A 21054-nucleotide genomic window follows, 5' to 3' on the forward strand; every position below is an offset into this window, starting at 1 on the left:
TAATACTCTTAGAGTAACTAATCCTTGCACAAATACGCTTTTCTTCCTCCTCCTCCTCTCTCCCGGGCTGTGTGTGTTGATCCAGGTTCCTTACAGGATTGTATGACTCAGGCTGCGCCGTCCCCGGCATCATAGATAACTTATTCATACATCTGGTATGCAGCATAGTAAGGGAGGAATGTGGCCTCCATTGTATTCCAGGCTCAGGAATTCCTATGGCAGTGCAGAGAGTCGCAGGAAGCCCGGCTGGAAGGGAGCAGGCGGTCACCGGGCCGGAGAGCTGCTGGAACAGACTGTGCGCTAATGGTGGCAGCGGTTACGCCACCTACACCTGGTGGCATGGACAACTGGCGCACAGGAAAGGGCTACTGTAGGGTGTAAGGGCTCCAGTTCCCGCTGGGCCATCGCACAACCTGGTCATTACTTCTTACTGTATCTATTAACATTTGTACGCAATCAGTAGGCCGCGCGGGCGCTAGGTTCTAGCTCGTATAAAGAAACACTTAGCAGCAGGGACAGAACGAGGAGTTTCCACCACAATCTCACTACTGCAGAGGACGGGACACCACTCCCTGGCCCGCTATCCGTATCCTCAGAGGAACATATGTACAAATTGACAGAAACTTTCTTTCTAGCCAGGGGGCTGGGACGGATAAGCGGGCACACCCTTCATCCCAGCGGGGTCTGACCCAGGCAACACGTCTCACTGGGTAACCGTGCGCTGCAGTCATGTCAGGTTTTACCCCAGAATGCTATAGCTCAGCGGTTCCAAAACTAGGTCTTCAAGGCACCCCAACGGGTCAGGTTTTAAGGCTATCCATGTTTGAGCACAGGTGACTAAATTAGTCTAATTCATTGTGATTTAACACTCGGTGCTCAAGCATGGATATTCTTAAAACCTGGACCGCCTGGGTGCCCTGAGTTTGGGAACCACTGCGGTAGCCCTTCCTCCTATACATTCGTAGAACTCCCGCTCAGACTCCATGCTCCGTGGAGCAGCAGCCATCTTGGTATGTACCTCCACGCTTGGTCTGAACATAGAAAGGCAGGATCACCCATATGACCAACATGAGCGACACCGGGGACCATTAATGGAGGACACATGGACGCTGTGTTGGGAAGATTGTGCTTATTTTCTCACAATTTTTGAACAGGCTTAAAAGCTACACAATGATTTTAATTGTAAAGCATTTATTTGCAGCAGCAGGTTACATTGGGATCCACAGGGAAACATCGGGGGTGTAGAGTGGATCTTGATCCAGAGGCACCAACAGGCTAAAGGTTTAGGCTGACCCAGGATGCACTGGGGCCTCCTCTATAACCCCGACTCCAGGCACTGGAAGCTCAGTTTAGAGATGGTGCCTGCAGCAGCAGGTAACCTAACAGGAGGGCTGCACTGCCAACTGCAAACAGGACAACTCTGTCCGTATCAGCAGAACAGTCCCTTCTCCTCCGTTATACATAGAATAAGATACGCGCAAGTTACATGCCTCAGCAGTAACCTCATTGGCACAGCGCAGGGCCAATGTTTGCCCATGCTGGTGCCTCAACATCACTTCTACTGCTTATAACCTCATTTATTGCAATGCTTTTATGACCGTGTGACGCTCGCCTCCTCCATTTCCCCCCTCTCCAGTCACACTAATAATCCTTCTTCACTCCGTTTTAGATATTCACCTTGGCAATGATTAAAATATCACACTATACCTGTGCTTAAATGATGGTTCCATATATACATTTGCTCAAGTAAATGATTTCCATATATACAAAAAATTTAATAAAAACAAAATCTATATATTTATTAATGGTTCCGGTGGCCTCCTAGGTTCCTGTTGTCCACGGGTCCAATGTACAGAAAGCAATATAGGCGGCACTCAGAAATATATATATATATACACACACACATACATATATATATATACACACATATACATACATACATACATATACTAATATACACACACACACACTGCTCAAAAAAATAAAGGGAACACTAAAATAAGACATCCTAGATTTGAATTAAATATTCTTATTAAATACTTTGTTCTAATCATAGTTGAATGTGCTGACAACAAAATCAAACAAAAATTATCAATGGAAATCAAATTTATTAACCCATGGAGGTCTGGATTTGGAGTCACACTCAAAATTAAAGTGGAAAAACACACTACAGGCTGATCCAACTTTGATGTAATGTCCTTAAAACAAGTCAAAATGAGGCTCAGTAGTGTGTGTGGCCTCCACGTGCCTGTATGACCTCCCTACAACGCCTGGGCATGCTCCTGATGAGGTGGCGGATGGTCTCCTGAGGGATATCCTCCCAGACCTGGACTAAAGCATCCGCCAACTCCTGGACAGTCTGTGGTGCAACGTGGCATTAGTAGATGGAGCCAGACATGATGTCCCAGATGTGCTCAATTGGGTTCAGGTCTGGGGAACGGGCGGGCCAGTCCATAGCATCAATGCCTTCGTCTTGCAGGAACTGCTGACACACTCCAGCCACATGAGGTCTAGCATTGTCTTGCAGTAGGAGGAACCCAGGGCCAACCGCACCAGCATATGGTCTCACAAGGGGTCTGAGGATCTCATCTCGGTACCTAATGGCAGTCAGGATACCTCTGGCGAGCACATGGAGGTCTGTGCGGCCCCCCAAAGAAATGCCACCCCACACCATTACTGACCCACTGCCAAACCGGTCATGCTGGAGGATGTTGCAGGCAGCAGAACGTTCTCCTTGGTGTCTCCAGACTCTGTCACATGTGCTCAGTGAGAACCTGCTTTCATCTGTGAAGAGCACAGGGCGCCAGTGGCGAATTTGCCAATCTTGGGGGTATATTTACTAAAATTCGTATTTTTCTGAATGAGGTTAAAAGTTCAAACACGAATGACATCGAATGTGTGAAATTGCAACTTTTTGAATTTTTTACGCCTCATTTACTATGCTGTCGTATTCTGCATTTTCGAGTTTTCCGATGTCATTCGGATTTTCGGCCAGTGTTTTACGGGAGTGAATAGTAAAACACTGCCGACATTAACACAATGAATCTCGGCCGGATCTGAGAGATCCATCAAGAAAAAATTTGCGTGGGGTCCCCCCACCCTAAGCAAAACCAGCCTCGGGCTCTTTGAGCCGGTCCTGGTTGTAAAAATATGGGGAAAAAATTGACAGGGGTTTCCCCATATTTAAACAACCAGCACCGGGCTCTGCGCCTGGTGCAAAAAATACGGGGGACAAAAAGCGTAGGGGTCCCCAGTATTTTTTGAACCAGCATCGGGCTCCACTAGTCAGAGAGATAATGCCACAGCCGGGGGACACTTTTATATAGGTCCCTGGCATTAAATCACTAACTAGTCACCCCTGGCCGGAGTACCCTGGAGGAGTGGGGACCCCTTAAATCAAGCCCCCCCCCCCCCCCCTCCAGCCACCCAAGGGCCAGGGGTGAAGCCCGAGGCTGTACCCCCCATCCAAGGGTGGCGGATGGGGGGCTGATAGCCAAGTGAAAAAATAAGAATATTGTTTTTTGTAGCAGTACTACAAGTCCCAGCAAGCCTCCCCCGCAAGCTGGTACTTGGAGAACCACAAGTACCAGCATGCAGTGGAAAAACGGGCCCGCTGGTACCATGCCTATCAGAACACAGTAAGAAAAAAAAACAGGTCTATTTTAAAACTGCTTTTTTTTTTACAATTTGTATTTTTTCACGGCAGTGTTTGTGAATTACAATTTTTAGTAAATTACCGAGTTGTATCAAATAACAGGCGTATTTGACCGATGGTGTATTCATTCGTATTTTTTCTCTTTGACTTCCAAAAAAATACGAATGCCCTCATCACTGCGAGGTTTGGGTTCAGTAAATTCCCGAGATGACACTTTGAAGAAAAAACACCAAATCGGTCAAAATCGGGAGCTTAGTAAATATACAACTTGGTGTTCTCTGGCAAATGCCAAACGTCATGTGGGCGTCGGGCCCTCATACCACCCTCATGGAGTCTGTTTCTGATCATTTGAGTAGACACATGCATATTTGTGGCTTGCTGGAGGTCATTTTGCAGGGCTCTGGCAGTGCTCCTCTTGTTCCTCCTTGCACAAAGGCGGAGGTAGCGGTCCTGCTGCTGGGTTGTTGCCCTCCTACGGCCTCCTCCACGTCTCCTGATGTACTGGCCTGTCTCCTGGTAGCGCCTCCATGCTCTGGACACTACGCTGACAGACACAGCAAACCTTCTTGCCACAGCTCGCATTGATGTGCCATCCTGGATGAGCTGCACTACCTGAGCCACTTATGTGGGTTGTAGGGAGGTCATACAGGCACGTGGAGGCCACACCCACTACTGAGCCTCATTTTGACTTGTTTTAAGGACATTACATCAAAGTTGGATCAGCCTGTAGTGTGTTTTTCTACTTTAATTTTGAGTGCGACTCCAAATCCAGACCTCCATGGGTTAATAAATTTGATTTCCATTGAGAATTTGTGTGATTTTGTTGTCAGCACATTCAACTATGTAAAGAACAAAGTATTTAATAAGAATATTTCATTCATTCAGATCTAGGATGTGTTATTTTAGTGTTCCCTTTATGTTTTTGAGCAGTGTATATATAGCAATAGTAATGCCCGGCACTCCTGGTCCTTATATAGATAAAAATGCCTGGGTGCCCTCCACAGCAGTATGGATAAACAATCAAAGGAAAATGGCGTCACTCCAGGTCTTGAGGTGGTAAAAATCTTCAATTAGTGTGGTTCAAAAAACATCACAAAACCAACGTTTCGGGGGCCCGTAGCCCCTTTGTCACACCTTGACAAAGGGGCTACGGGCCCCGAAACGTTGGTTTTGTGATGTATTGAAGATTTTTACCTCCTCAAGACCTGGAGGGACGCTATTTTCGTGTGTGTGTGAGATTATATATATATATATATATATATATATATATATATATATACACACACACATACATACATACATACATACATACATGAATACAGACCGGGGTGCCCTCCTTGGATGAATGCACAATGTGGGTGTCTGCAGTTTCAGAAGCCACAGTCCACTGACCCCCTCTCCACAGAAACAGGCGGCACTCCACGGATTTGATGTGAAATAGAAATTTATGAAACAAACAGCATGACGAGTCCAACGTTTCAACACCGCGGCGGGTGTTTTTGTCAAGGACAATAATATCATGTATCCATGCCTGAAAGGCCCTTCGGGGCAACAGTATCAAGCATACTGATCCAATGGATTAGTATGCTTGATACTGTTGCCCCGAAGGGCCTTAATGAATACAACACCATGAACATTTTCTTGTGATGTGTCCATGATATTTTCCTCCTTTCAGGCATGGATACATGATATTATTGTCCTTGTGTGTTTTCTGATACAGATTATATCACTGTTTTAATTGTGTGTTCTCAATGTATTTATGTATTGTGTTGTCATTTGTTTATGTTGATTGTAAGTCTACACTCACGGGCCTGATTAGATACACCTATATATGTTTGTATACCTATATGTACCTTTAGCCTATGGGTAAGAGACCTTTGGCATATATAACATCTGATGCATACTATGATTGAAAATATGTATATTTATCTAGGATCTTGTGGACTGGTTATGGGAGTTATTCTTTATTCCCGCTCCGTGGGTCTTTTCCCGTTCACGGTGTAAGGTCTGGGGGTGTTCCCAGTATAGTTTGTTTATGGTGAGATCTGTTTAGCCTATACCGCGGGGATTATATGTTGCTGTGGCATGCATCTCGCTGGTTATTTTCCCTGTATCGCGGTATAGACCCACTGTGCGGCGTTGCTAAGCACCGGCCGCAATGACTGTTGGGTCCTTGCGGCTGGTGGAACGCACCTGGCGCATGACTTCCGGGTAGTGGAACGCACGCCGCTCGGACGAGCTCCCCTTCATAGGTTCCGTTATGTATTATATATGATCTGGCGGTACTGTGGGCCCTGCGGATATGAATATTCATTGGGGACTTAGTATATTCCTAGGGTGATTTACCAGTTTGCCTGGGCTGATTGCACTTCCGGTTTTGTACTCGTATAAGGCATGCAGTGCTCTTTAGGAAACACACGGTCACACTGAATGGACGTCCATCTTTTGCCTCCAGTGGTAAGAGTTACTATTGTCCTCTCCTGATGAATATAGTGCTGATTGTTTTGGCTTTATATCAGGTTTGGTTTATCTTTGAGATGTTTTTTATGATGCATTACTCATATTACAGAGGGTTTATTGACTGATGTGTCCCTGTATGGATAATTGCCCGGGAATTATGTGTGAAGTAAGTAGAATTCTTTATTAAACTTGATCTTGATGAACTTAGGTGTTATCTAGTATCATACCTGACTTTCATTATGTTGGGAACTTGTAATATATATTTGTTGTCACCCTAATAGGGCTCATATGCCGACTTGGCCGTCTGTTTTATCACAGTGTTGTACTGTTGAGTTATTTCATCCTAGTAAGTATGTTACTAGTACCCTTTTGGTTCTTGTTGGGTTATTTTTCTTCACCATACCTGGTATCCAAGATATATACTTATATACTTGGTAGTATTATTCTTGGCACTTTCTTTATTTGCATATTGCACTTTAGTGGTGAATTTCTGATTGGGCCCGTGAGACTGATTGTTATTTGGACAGGTTATGACTTTTTTGCAATACGAAAATATGTATGGCTTGTCTTGATAAAGGCTTGGCTTGTTGAGCCGAAACGTCGACCCAATAAAGCCGATTATGATCTAAGAAAATACGATTGGATGTGATTTGTGAAGGAGAGTGCCCCCCAGGAAACTGGAACTACGACTAATTATATATATATTTATATATTTATTAATTTTGGCCTTTAGATAAGTGGCTAAGCTGGACACAAATTTTCTTGCGCAATCCAGACGGCTGGCCTGTCCGATGTGTCTCCAGTTTTATTACCCAGAAAAGTTTCTACTGCGTAAAGGGTTATCTAATCCATTAACCAATCTAAGATCATCTGTTGCTGTATTGAAGAGGACACAAAATAACCCCCCCAAAAAAACAAAAGCCACATGCTCTCTACCGACCCCTCACAAGTACAGAATGAGACCTCTCAGCAGCCAGAACGACCTGCTGAAGATCAGTTACATAAATTGCAGCAGTGGGAGCCGAGGGAGCAGAAGACAGAGTGCATAGCAGGATCCACTAGAGAAATAATCCCACAGCACTCCGTGACAACAGCGTGCTAGTTGCCATGGCAGCAGTAACCATGTTTTCATTTATGAAAGTGCCAATGACTTTGTATCAGGTTTCAGAACTTGAATCAATGAACATATACAATGGAACCATTAGGATGCCGTAACAATTACGGTGGTGTCCCAACGCATAGGCGATTAGGGCTGATGTAAAGTAACGTGCAAGGGTTTCCTTACATGTATGTTGGTATAGATAAAGCGTCACGTAGCAAAGTACGCTCACTTTTACATTTGTTTTTGCCAAATCTGATCTAGTCCCCACCAAATCTCAAAATGTAACTGCAGAAAATTTCCTCCACCGTTATATATCCGGCCTGGAGAAGCTTCCAACATAGAAGGTAGGAGCTTTGGCTTTCACTCGGGAGGTTCATTTGGGTTTGGGCTACCAACACATGCCAGGGAGTAAGGACTTCCTTAAGGATCTCAATTGTTACTAGTCTCCAGTCTGGAAAGAGTTTGAAGTCCATCAGTCCACAGCGGAAACCAGTACGGAGTCCACTGAAGACCACCACCAGTCTGTCCAAGTTTGGGGGTCCCAGCAAAGTTACCCCAAAATCCCCACCACTATCACAAAGAACCCAAAACCAACATGCATGATGGAGCTGTAGGCCTCTGTCAACATGGTCAATAAGGTTCACGATTCAACCACTGGAAAAAGACGGGAGACAGAAGAAAGCCCCTCCAAAAATAAAATAATTAGCGTATAGCTTAGGTATGCATGGTTGCATTTGTACGAAGATCTCCACAATGCTGTTCTCTGGATAGAGGAGACCAAGGTGGAGGGGTTTAGGCTTCATGATTAAGCCATCTTGGCAAAACAACAAAATGCCAAGCACATTGGTGGAGGAGCCATTCGTTTGCAGATACAGTACTTCACAACTCATGAATTCACCACAAATTAACTCCTCTTTAAACCAAGCTCTTCTAGAGGGAACCATGAGGTAAATATGTTGGGCAGCAAAAAGTTCGATTAAATTGGATATAGCTGGGTTTAGGATGCAACACAACCCAGCAAATCTACAACAGTTCGCTTTTGAAATAGAAGCATCAAAGTTTTGGTAGGACCATGCCAAAAAGTCCAGACCTCAGCCCCACTGAGATGTTGCTGCGCCTTGAGAGAGCCAAGCGTCAACACATGAGCATCTACAGTACATCAATGAACAAAAGCAATGTTGTAAAGAGTAGGGGGATGGAATTCCAGACACGAGACTTGGACACAGAGCAATTACTTCAAGTTATTGCAGATAAGGTGGTCCCACAAGCTACTGAATCATTGCATGTTCTTATTTCATCATCACACCGATTCTTAAGGAACATTTTTTGCTGAATAATTTTGGAACAGGCAACACAATCTCCTGTTAGATATTGAGACTTAGTTCCTGGACCTCACCCCTCAGTCCTCCAACTCCTAAATTGTTCAGACCAACCATCACTGGTTTCCTTTCTCCGCAATGCACAAAATTACAGTGCGCTAACCCCAAACCATTTGACCCTCGTGCCCAAAAAGGGGTATGTTACATTGCTCAGCTTTTGAAAGCCAGAGTTATATTGGACCCAGAAGCACCTCCACACCACACCTTGCGAGAACATGTCAAAGATCTGGGGCAAGGTAACCTCCTCCTGAACTCCTTACTAGCAAACGTCCCCAAGTGCCCTTAGATCTACCTTTTAGGATATCACCCAAGACTTATCTACCCAGTTGGCCAACCCTGCCGCACTCTAGCCTTTAATATCAGCAATAAGTGAAAAGAAATTATAAATATTACAGATAGAGGTACCGATCAGTTATAACCTGTCAGCAGGCATTATAAACAAGGGTTACAAGCTACAATACATACACATGACCTGGGGCTACAGGTGAAGGCTCGGTTGTACACGAATACTCCTGAATATACGGGAAATGTCATGACGGCAGTTTTTAATCAGCACAGGCCATCGCAGTACCGACGTGAGTCAGTATATAATAGACATGTATATCTCACCTGTATAACCTCATGCACAGCGTCACTCCCAGGCGTCGCACAGCGCTGTATTGTCACTGTGCAAGCGCTATGAGGATACAGAACAGCGCCGGTAGGATTCCTGCAGTTTCCATCTACAGAGACCGATCATTAAGAAGATGGATTTGCTCCGCCGGCTGCCTAATATAGAAGCGCGCACACATACACAGCTCGCTCTGCAGAGCGTGCTGCCAAGACAGTGTGTAATTTTAGCTCTGCTCACCCACACAAGAGGTTACCCTGTACTGACCGACGTGTTCCAGTGCGCGGAATTAAACTGTGTGCGTTTTCAATGCGATATAAATAAAGATCAGTCAAGTACACAGCTGAAGCATACAGACAGTGAACGTTTATGGCTGCATCGATCGCTAGGGATACAGGCCTGTTTGGGCGTTCTAGGGATTATCTGAGCTGGGAATTAAAAGGAGCGCAGAATGGAATTGTTCCCAGATCTAAAACATGAAGTTTAAATAACAAAGCCAAATAAATGTATTATAAAAAAACAGAAACATTGGGGGTGAGCGCTCGCACCACTGCCTGAATAGATGCAATGCGCACAACATCTATCCGCAGTCTGGGGACAGCGCGGGTCAACCCATCCTCTCCGGGAGTGCTGGGCGCGCACCCAGAGTAAGAGAAGGGGCCACGCGGGTGTGCCCTCTTCCGTGTTCCGCTCCCTGCCCTAAATAAATCCTACGCTGAACCCTATCCATTATACTGCCTAGTCTGCTGCCTAGGGTCCAGTGGGCATGGAGGGGTACTGGACTAATTCAACTTTTTTGATGTGCGACCATTTCTTTTGAAAACAGATGGGGGAAGGGGAATACAGCATGTCGGCTAGAGCCCCATGGGGTCTTAACCTCTGCATTGTGCCTAGTTAACCTGGGATTCACCCCCCACTCAGTGATTGCCAGCTAAAGCTCCACCCACACATCTGCAGCCATGTCCTTACAGCCTCTTACTGGATATAAAGCATTTCCTGCAGTCATTCAAGCTACTGTGACATCACAGGCCCTGTGCAAGAATCCACACAGCGCTTTTCTGCAAAGCATGGCATGTTCACCACGCTGTCAACCAATCACTGAATGCTCATTAGAGAGGTCTACATACAAAAATGTTAAGGTGCGTGCGTGTGTGTGTGTGTGTGGTGCACGCACATATGCAGTGAAGCAGTCCATACATGACGCAATATTCAAGATTAGCAAATCATCACTACTACCTCCTAAGCTTATTAAACCACTGCGCCAACATAGAGGCTGCTAGCGTACGGCGTTCTGTGCTAACCAGACACAAATACAGAGGCCATCAAAATTGCTACTTGAGCCAAAAAGACGACTCGGCAAGGGAAAATGCGACTGTATCAAGGGGAAGAAGAGTAGGGGTCTTCTGCTGCCTTCAGAGTAGACCCACCACTTATGCCAGGATATTCCCCATCAGTCCATCGCTCCTCGTGTTTCACCTAATCAATGACCCCCCCCCCCCCCCCAGCAGATCAACCCAAGTTGTCTTAGTATTAAGTCTTATCTCAGAGACCATAAAGCAGCGCAGTATGCAAACGATAGCTAGCCGGCATCAACAAATCCACACAGAAGTGTTAGCGGCTTTATATACTATTTATTAACAGTTTCTTACATAGCACAGCAAATTCCGTTGCACTTTACAATTGGAATATTATGGCTATAATCCAATATTCACCGGTGAGTAACCTTTAATAGCATACATTACATATGACCTTTTCCAGTGGAAACTTTGGTGGTCATTCAGAGTTGATCGCTCGCTAGCTATTTTTAGCAGCTGTGCAAACGCATAGTTGCCGCCCACGGGGGGAGTGTATTTTCGCTTTGCAAGTGTGTGCGAACACGTGTGCAGACGAGCGGGACAAAAACGTGTTTTGCAGTTTCCGAGTAGCTCTGGACTTACTCAGCCGCTGCGATCACTTCAGCCTGTCCGGTCCCGGAACCGACGTCAGACACCCGCCCTGCAAACGCCTGGACACGCCTGCGTTATTCCAAACACTCCCAGAAAACGGTCAGTTGCCACCCACAAACGCCCTCTTCCTGTCAATCTACTTGCAATCGGCTGTGCGAATGCATTCTTCGTTAAATCCACCGCCCAGCAACGATCCGCTTTGTACCCGTACAACGCGCCTGCGCATTGCGGTGCATAGGCATGCACAGTAGTAACCTGTTCGCTGCGCTGCAAAAACCGGCAGCGAGCGATCAACTCGGAATGACCCCCTTTATATCGAGCGTAGGCCGCATTGTAACATAACAATTTCACCCAATTACAAGAAGAATTCAATGACTGGCGGCGTGCCGCACACGTTGGCCAGTTACGGCAAGGAAAGATTTCCGGTTGCAGTGTACAGTAAGTTAGTAAAATTGTTAACCGATATTAAATATCCCAAACAAAGCAACGTGTACCCCCTCTTCCCATTACCGAACCACGAAGAGGGCATAATCTAACCTGCCCAGTTGTGTCCAAGCCAAAGTCCCAAATTCATACAGATATAAAATCATATACAACATGGAATCTATATCAAACATCTCATTTATATCATTCCCTATGGTTTAAAATCCTTTCGATAACCAACTCTGATGCGCCCCCATATCTCAGCCATTAAGAAAGGTGCAGCATCCCCCACCAATTCCGTCCAGCAATCACATCATTCCAACTCAGACATAATTGGCCCCCAGCTCTTACAGTCACATCCTGACCATACCCCTCATTACAGCCCGTGCCCCAAATATCTTATACGTGTGGCTGGATTTTTATGTCCAGATGCTTTTACACTACTTTAGCATTTACCATAGAGCCCAGGTACAGCAAGACGTGCTGCGGCACCGGATAACAGGCTCTATGACCAGTCTCCTGCCGGGTGTGGTGTGCAAGGTCCACGAGTTTATGTTTTGTTGGTGTCGTTTTCTCCGTACAGTGGACGGGAACCCCGATTAGTGCATAGTGTCCCCTCGCATGGCTCGCTCCACTCACCATGTTTCAGACAAGGTGCCTCGCTGAGCTCCCAATCGTAGTCCCCGTGGATCGTTAAGTATGAATAAGGTAAAAAAAAATAAAAATAAAAAAAAAATTGTGAAAAACTCATGTCGACCTTTTGCCCTGTCGACCTAGTCACGGTTGACTCAATAGTGGTCGACCTAGAGACCGGATCCCTCACCTGCCTATAGCAGATTCCTGCAAATACTCACAGCGGGCCCTCTGGCACCAGCAATGCCCAGGGGGCCCCTGATTAGCACTCACGCTACCAACAGTAAACACGGCCGGTAACGACACGCGGGCGCACACGATGCACAGTAAACAAAAAATATTTACCAGCTCTCAGCAAATGTCAGACACTTCTGCCAGACAGCGGTGGTATGCGGCAGTAACTAGGCCACACTACAGAATGGACATGGTCATCAGCGTGGCCCCCCGGTAACAATTACGCTCATGGTCTGTCCTTTATGAGATTTACTAAAAAAAAAAAGTTAAAAAAAAAAAAAGTTAAAAAAAAAAGGGGGGGGGGGGGGGGGGGAAGAGATGACACTAAACCTCTTCATTGTTCTCAAGTGGCGCAATTGTGGGTGACCCCCCCCCCCCTTCTTTCTGAAGACCACTTTGCCCAGAGTTCCAAAATTCCCGTGATATCAGCCGACGTGTTTGTCCAACCACAGCGCAGATTTCAAAATTTTTCAAAAAGTTCTCTTTAATTCTAGTTTAGTACCATTCTGAGAAGACGTTACAGTCCTCCTGACAAAGCTGGAATTGCAGATAGGACTAGATTGCGGAATATTCCAGTGTATTATGCAAATGAGCCGTTTTATTTTGTTTTCATCTTTGACTCGTTCCATTTCCTGGACAGTTTAAGCTGAAGACGGGAAGGGATTAAGAGCCCTTTTCCGTAACGTCCAGCGTCTTGTGCCGGGGCCAGGCTGCGTGAAGTGGAGCAGAGTCATCCGAGGACAGCGGGGCGGACGTGTTGAGGCCTCCAGGCGACGAGCAGCAATACAGGAGTGTACCGGGAAAAAGGATTCTGGATCTCGGCAGATCCAGAACCTCATTTACAAACAGATGTGAAATAAAGTCGCTGGTGGATTCCAAACCCCCCCCCCCTCCCCGGTATTTAAACACCTACAAGTACTTTGTTCTAATTTCCAGCGGGACTTGGGCGCCATGCGCTGCGGATGATGCGCAACGTTTACACACGACACAAGGTTCCCCATAATCTATACACACTGTCATCATACACTATAATTTAGGAAATGAACAAATTTGTGAAAGCAGAAAAAACCCTGTGTAAGTTTCCTAAGGCTTTACATTTGCTGAACTATCTATATAACGACCAGCACACGCCTATATGTGGCTGCAGATATTCTTCTAGCTTTATTCTGCAGGCGCTACTGCGTCCACCTCCGCGTCAGGCCCATGAATGCCTTAGGAAACTCCCCTGTGCGCGCACCTCCTCTGCCGGCACCAACCCCCCAAAAATCCATTCAGTGTCCTCTTCTACCAGCTGACTGTAGAATCTACAGCGGAGATTGCTTGTTATGTGGCAGGACAAACCAAAAAAACCTTTTTTACATTTGCTGAAATATCTATATAACGACCAGCACACGCCTATATGTGGCTGCAGATATTCTTCTAGCTTTATTCTGCAGGCGCTACTGCGTCCACCTCCGCGTCAGGCCCATGAATAAAGGTTTTTTTGGTTTGTCCTGCCACATAACAAGCAATCTCCGCTGTAGATTCTACAGTCAGCTGGTAGAAGAGGACACGGAATGGATTTTTGGGGGGTTGGTGCCGGCAGAGGAGGTGCGCGCACAGGGGAACGTCAGATTAATAGAAAACTGGAGGCATGGCTGCATTCTGCTAAGAAGAGGACTTCCTGAGAGATCCGACTTAAGGACTAAATGTAGAGGGGTTTATTCCTTCTGCGTAAAGAATACATTATTACTGAGTATTAAAGCTGCCAGGCCGCTCACTCTGCCTGTTAAATGCGGGTAATAGCCTTCAATGCAACAGTGCCCTCAGTGGCCAAAAGAGAGAACTGCACACAAGGCAGGAACACAACTAGCGAGCATGCACCAGTTACAGCAACATAAGGTTATAAAGTATCAGCTAGAACACCCTGGAATTCTGCAACTGCGGCAGATCACAAGCAAAGACCTTTACCAAGACATCTGCCTTCTACAAGAGTGTTTGCGTCGGCCGTAGCAACTAGATTCCAGCTGTCATTTATCTAGTACATCCTGTAATAAGGTTACTGGGTGGTTGCTATAGGCAACAGCATAACGTCTCCAATTTAGACAGTTGGGGGTAAATTTACTAAGATGGGAGTTCTATTTAAGATTGGATGTTACCCTTAGCAACCAATCAGATTGCAGGTCTTTTCTTCTAGAAGGTGTTCGAGAAATGAGAAGTAGAATCGGAATTGGTTGCTATGGGCAACATCTCATCTTAAATAGAACTCCCATCTTTACCCCCTGGAGTCCACCAAGTTATGATAATGCCTGCAGCAACGAGATGGCCCGACATGGGGTGTAACTGGAGAAGAAGCGTCACCCTACCGATTTACGTGCGTTAGGACATTCCTCGGCCGCCCAGCGTACAACCCTGCTCGTCCACCAAGGACGCGGCACAACCGCCTCAATACAACTTCATTGACCACAACTATGAATCCAACAAAACTAAACAAAGTTTTGGGCAGAGTCCTTTGAAATGGACACTGGATCCATGTATAAACACCAGGACTTATAATTACAGCAGAAATATAAACCAACCAAACAAATCTCCGCAAACCAAACTGGTCCGACTGAGCAAACGATTTAACACATGGGACAGAAATCAGGCAGCGGTCCTCAGGGCAAAAGAGGGAGGCGTGCGCTGGCCTGCACTTACCAATCGGTGCGCACACACATCTGGCCGAGTGACCGTCACACGCTGGCCATCATTTACATCAGTGGCCCGTGCGCCACATCACCCAGGGTAGCGGACTACGGGCCTAATGCAGACCTGATTGCAGCAGCAAATGTGTTAGCAGTTGGGTAAAACCATGTGCACTGCAGGGGGGGGGGGGGGGGGGATGTAACATGTGCAGAGAGAGTCAGATTTGGGTGGGGTGTGTTCAAACTGAAATCTAAATTGCAGTGTAAAAATAAAGCAGCCATTATTTACCCTGCACGGAAATATAACACACCCAAATCTAACTCTCTCTGCACATGTTACATCTACCCCACATGTTTTGCCCAACTGCTAACAAATTTGCTGCTGCGATCAGGTCTGAATTACTACCTATGTACTGGTCTAAAGAAAGGAAAAAAGGGGAAGCCAAAACCATTACAAAAGCTGAAAACCTGTAGCAGGGCATGCTGGGATGTGTAGTCCCACAGCAGCTGGAGTGCTGCACGTTGCTACCCGTGGATTATATTATGGCATTGGAAGCCGGTGTATAACCTATAGCAGCAACAGCCACATCTGGGCATCACTGTGACTCGGATGAGTAGAGCGTCAGCTCACATGCCAAGCCGCACACCTTATAACGGAGCTGTCATTTTCCAGTGTCAACTAAACAAAACCGGCTGCAATTTGCTTTGGGTTTTAAATGGTTCCCATTAAGGATTCCGTTTACTTTGACACGATAACCTCATAAAATGATCGGATTGCAATGTTACAGTCAGCTGCATATTCCATACCCGGCCGAGGCCCCGTGGAAAGGCAGATAAGGAGAATAGCACCATACAGGCCACAGAGGCTGACATTTCTCCATACAGGTACTATAAATGAGGAGCCCCCACAAGAGCAGGCAGTGTACTCACGCTTTGTAGCTGCACCCCTGCTGCTGGAGGACGACTGCCGTCAGGCTGCTCCGAGAGCCCCTTTTCCCGGGATTCCCCCCCTCCTATCAGCAGCTGGGAGCTCGCAGACGTCAAAGGTTTTCCTGCCTTGCACTCAGAGCACGCTCCGTCAGTCTTCCAGGGGGAAGACAAATAAATAAGTGCGGCTGTGAGAAGCCTCAGACACGGCGCTCCACAATCGCCACGCTCTGCTCTCCCAGGCGCAGACCCGGACCGAGTATAGCGATGGCAGAGGCAGGGAGAGGGCATTGGCGGAACACTTTGTAGTAATAATAACCAGACAGGAAACCGATGTGATGGGGACATCATCAGATCCTCTTCTGATCGCCGCTACCCAGTTCACAGACACTGAATCAGTATTGCCGGCTAACCAGCCCCTAACGCCATCTTCACGTAACACTAAAATGATTCATTGCAAACCTGGATTCACTAACCGTAACAATAGCGCCGGATGGAAGTCGCTGTGAATGGGCTTTAATAAAAGCAACGGTTCAAGTTGTGTATTTTACTTTTAAACTTTTACTTTACAGTGTGAAGTGCGGACACTGGGGGTCATTCAGAGTTGTTAGCAAACCAAAAAAGTTAGCAATTGGGCAAAACCATGCTGCTCTGTAGGTGGGGTAGATGTAACATGTGCAGAGAGGTAGATTTGGGAGGGGTGTGTTCAAAGGGAAATCTAAATTGCAGTGTAAAAATAGAGCAGGCAGTATTTACCCTGCACAGAAACAAAATAACCCACCCAAATCTAACTCTCTCTGCACATGTTACACCTGCCCCACCTGCACTGCACATGGTTTTGCTCAATTGCTAACTTTTTTGGTTTGCCAACAGCTCTGAATAACTCCCAATATTCCGGCATTATAACCAGAGTCTGTTCAATTCTTATACTCGCCATCACCACCTTTCTTAGGAAGTGGCGACACTTGGTAAACTGTCTTTTGAGGTGTGACAACGTTTTATGGCGCTTTTACTTTGGTGCTTCTCTTTTGCTCACGATTATCAATGTATTTACATCTGACACCCTCATTACAAACTTAGGCCACAGCCCAATGTAATTAGCTCATTCTGTGTATTGGCGAGCCCAGGATGCCATCGGATATAAACCAGGATTGCCCCAAAACAGGGCTGCTGGCAGGCTGGGATTGCACCATATAGAGGAATGCCAAAGCCTGATGATAAATCTTACTGCAGCCACTTACCTGTGATTACCTATGCCAGGGAGGTCAAAATAATTTAACTATGTCGCTAACGAGAAAACGGTGCCTTCGTATTAACATTCACATATATGGCACCAGCAAATGCCATTGTGCTTTATAATTGGCAACAAGTAACAAGAGGAGACTGGCTGACAGAAGACAGACACAGGTAAGGAGGGCCCTGCTCGCAGGCTTCCTATCCCCATGTGACACGCATCTGGGCGCTAGTAGTGTGGCACCATACAGCAGCTTCTGCCAGGACGTTCCCTGCCTGGTTCCGTGCAGATCACCAACCACTAAAGTTCCTATTTTTATTTTATTAAATACTGTAGCAAAAATAAAAGGGAAAATAAAATGAAAGGAAACAAAACCTGGAAAAGAAAACTGCGACAAGTTATACCCGGGCTCAGCGGCCAGACCAGCGGTGACAGTATGGAATGCGTCCCCGTGACAGACACCGGATCAGCCGCACAGAAGTACTCCTGGAAAGGAGCGGAGTGTTTTGCAGAGGAGCGAGGGGACTCCAGGCATTTCCTGCAGCTTCACATCCCTGTCTGTGTTCAATTAGTGATGTCAATACCAACCCCCCCTCCCCCCCGGCCCCCCTGCAAAACAGGGAGGGGGGCTTCCACATGGGAAAGTCAGGATAAAACCAGCGCACAGCTGGACCCTGTTACGGCTATCATGTACTTTTTACAACGTACACATTTGAGAAATTTCCTGGCAATGATGTGCGTTATAAGAGGGATAGCATCACTGTATTACAGGTCACGGCAAGTGTGAACGCCAAGGATCCGCCTTCATTTACCCCTACGGCCGCACAACCTGCGATTTATGCCCCCAAAGGAGGCTTCTTCACGTCACCATATGAATAGATCATTCACGTTTCATATAAAGGATTTGCACGCTGATCTTTTCTTGTGATCGGCCCACCGCAGGTTACACCAGACCAGTGCCCCTTGTTACGTTGGCGTGTCCCCAAATTGTCATTTCAAGGCTACGATAACCAAACCGGAAGACTGACGGGAGGGTTCTTGGCTGCATGAAATGGATCACAGGACAATGTAAAATGCACAGAGATTCCGTTTTTGGGAGATGTGATCACAAGCACGGACCTAAATTGCAGTGCAAGAATAAAGCTGGCCAGCATCTGTGGGCTACATGCAAAAGCAGCAGATATTTACCCTGCATGTAAACATGATACATGTATTTGCACCCCCTGCATTGCAACATGGTTTGTCCAAGGTGCAAAGTTACTCGCTTGTTTTGCTTTGCTCTGACATCATAATCCGGCCCTAAGGGTTTGAGCGTGATCACGTGCCTGCACCGAAATCTTACATAGAGCGGCCAAACATTCCCGGTGGCCTATGGGAGACTGACGGCATGGAATAAACATAATGAAAACAAACCATAAGGACCAGGCAGAGGTCCATGTCAAACATTTATTGGGCGCTAATCAATGGTTAGCGTCGGCAGCTGTCGCACCCGGGCGCTCGATGGAGCTATTCAATTGTTGCTCCTGTCGGGTGTGAGCAGCTGCCAGCGACGGCATTACAGCTCGCACTCCCCAGGGGAGGCAAGCTAAATTGTGCGAAAAGTGACGTGTGGGCACCCAAACAGCACTTTTTGCGATCGTGCCCATTAGTTTAGTCGGCTTTATGTGGCTAGACCAGACACTAATGGGTGCGATCTGTGCAATAACGAGCATCAATTAAATATCGCCCCTGCGAACGCCCGTCTCAAGAACGGGCTGCGATAACAATTGAATAGCGCCCGTTTTCTCAACTACGTCTGTTCCTATAGCTAATCTTGGGATTACATTAATTAGGTATATCTGTGACAATTCGTACTTCATAAATGTACACATTACCGCCAAACAAAATAAGACTACACCAGTGGTTCCCAAACTTTTTGGAATAATGGCACCCTAGAGTATCATCATTTTACACCCCATGTCCAAAAAATTCTTAGCGAGAAATTTGGAAATAATTATTAAATCAAAAAATAAGAATTTACTTACCGATAATTCTATTTCTCGGAGTCCGTAGTGGATGCTGGGGTTCCTGAAAGGACCATGGGGAATAGCGGCTCCGCAGGAGACAGGGCACAAAAAGTAAAGCTTTCCGATCAGGTGGTGTGCACTGGCTCCTCCCCCTATGACCCTCCTCCAGACTCCAGTTAGGTACTGTGCCCGGACGAGCGTACACAATAAGGGAGGAATTTTGAATCCCGGGTAAGACTCATACCAGCCACACCAATCACACTGTACAACCTGTGATCTGAACCCAGTTAACAGTATGATAACAGCGGAGCCTCTGAAAAGATGGCTCACAACAACAATAACCCGATTTAGTTAGCAATAACTATGTACAAGTATTGCAGATAATCCGCACTTGGGATGGGCGCCCAGCATCCACTACGGACTCCGAGAAATAGAATTATCGGTAAGTAAATTCTTATTTTCTCTATCGTCCTTGTGGATGCTGGGGTTCCTGAAAGGACCATGGGGATTATACCAAAGCTCCCAAACGGGCGGGAGAGTGCGGATGACTCTGCAGCACCGAATGAGAGAACTCCAGGTCCTCTTTTGCCAGGGTATCAAATTTGTAGAATTTTACAAACGTGTTCTCCCCCGACCACGTAGCTGCTCGGCAAAGTTGTAATGCCGAGACCCCTCGGGCAGCCGCCCAAGATGAGCCCACCTTCCTTGTGGAATGGGCCTTAACAGATTTAGACTGTGGCAGGCCTGCCACAGAATGTGCAAGTTGAATTGTGCTACCAATCCCACGAGCAATCGACTGCTTAGAAGCAGAAGCACCCAGCATTGTTGGGTGCATACAGGATAAACAGCAAGTCAGATTTCCTGACTCCAGCCAACCTGGAAACTATATTTTCAGGGCCCTGATAACATCCAGCAACTTGGAGTCCTCCAAGTCCCTAGTAGCCGCAGGTACCACAATAAGCTGGTTCAGGTGAAACGCTGACACCACCTTAAGGAGAAACTGGGGACGAGTCCGCAGCTTTGCTCTGTCCGAATGGACAATCAGATATGGCTTTGTGAGATAAAGCCGCCAATTCTGACACTCGCCTGGCCGAGGCCAGGACCAACAGCATGGTCATTTTCCATGTGAGATATATCAAATCCACAGATTTGAGTTGTTTAAACCAATGTGATTTTTTAGGAATCCCAAAACTACGTTGAGATCGCCCAGTGCCACTGGAGACATCAAAGGGGCTGTATATGCAGTACTCCCTTAACAACTTCTGGACTTCAGGAACTGAAGCCAATTTCTTTCTGGAAGAAAATCAACAGGCCGAAATTTGAACCTTAATGGACCCAATTTGAGACCCATAGACACTCCTGTTTGCAGGAAATGTAGAAATTAACCTAGTTGAAATTCTTCCGTGGAGCCTTCCTGGACTCACACCCTGGCACATATTTTCACCTAAGTGGTGATAATGTTGTGCGGTCACCTCCTTCCTGGCTCTGACCAGGGTAGGGATGACCTCTTCCGGAATGCCACTTTCCCTTAGGATCCGGCGTTCACCCGCCTTGGCGTCAACGCAGCTGCGGTAAGTCCCGGAACAGACACGGTTCTTGCCGAATCAAGACCCTTCTTAGTATCTCTTGAAGTTCCGGGAACCAAGTCCTTCTTGGCCAAACCGGAGCCACGAGTATAGTTCTTACTCCTCTCCTTCCTATCATTTTCAATACATTGGGTATGAAAAGCAGAGGATGGAACACATACACCGACTGGTACACCGACGGTGTTACCAGAGCGTC

The 21054-nt window shown here is 46.5% G+C and overlaps 1 protein-coding gene across 2 annotated transcripts in view; it reads right to left on the bottom strand.

The window, feature by feature from the left end:
• The window catches only part of PTP4A3 (protein tyrosine phosphatase 4A3), a 94846-nt gene that overhangs the window by 55802 nt on the left and 17990 nt on the right, over positions 1-21054 (bottom strand). The window contains exon 1 of one of the 2 annotated variants that reach the window (XM_063921147.1): positions 9206-9329. The exons of the other annotated variant lie outside the window; for it this stretch is intronic. The gene's annotated coding sequence lies outside the window, so the exon portion shown is untranslated. Of the gene's footprint in view, positions 1-9205; positions 9330-21054 lie in introns of those variants that run through there. 2 annotated transcript variants of the gene reach the window in all.

This window comes from Pseudophryne corroboree, chromosome 5 (assembly GCF_028390025.1).
Source record: "Pseudophryne corroboree isolate aPseCor3 chromosome 5, aPseCor3.hap2, whole genome shotgun sequence".
Classification (NCBI taxonomy): Eukaryota; Metazoa; Chordata; class Amphibia; order Anura; family Myobatrachidae; genus Pseudophryne; species Pseudophryne corroboree.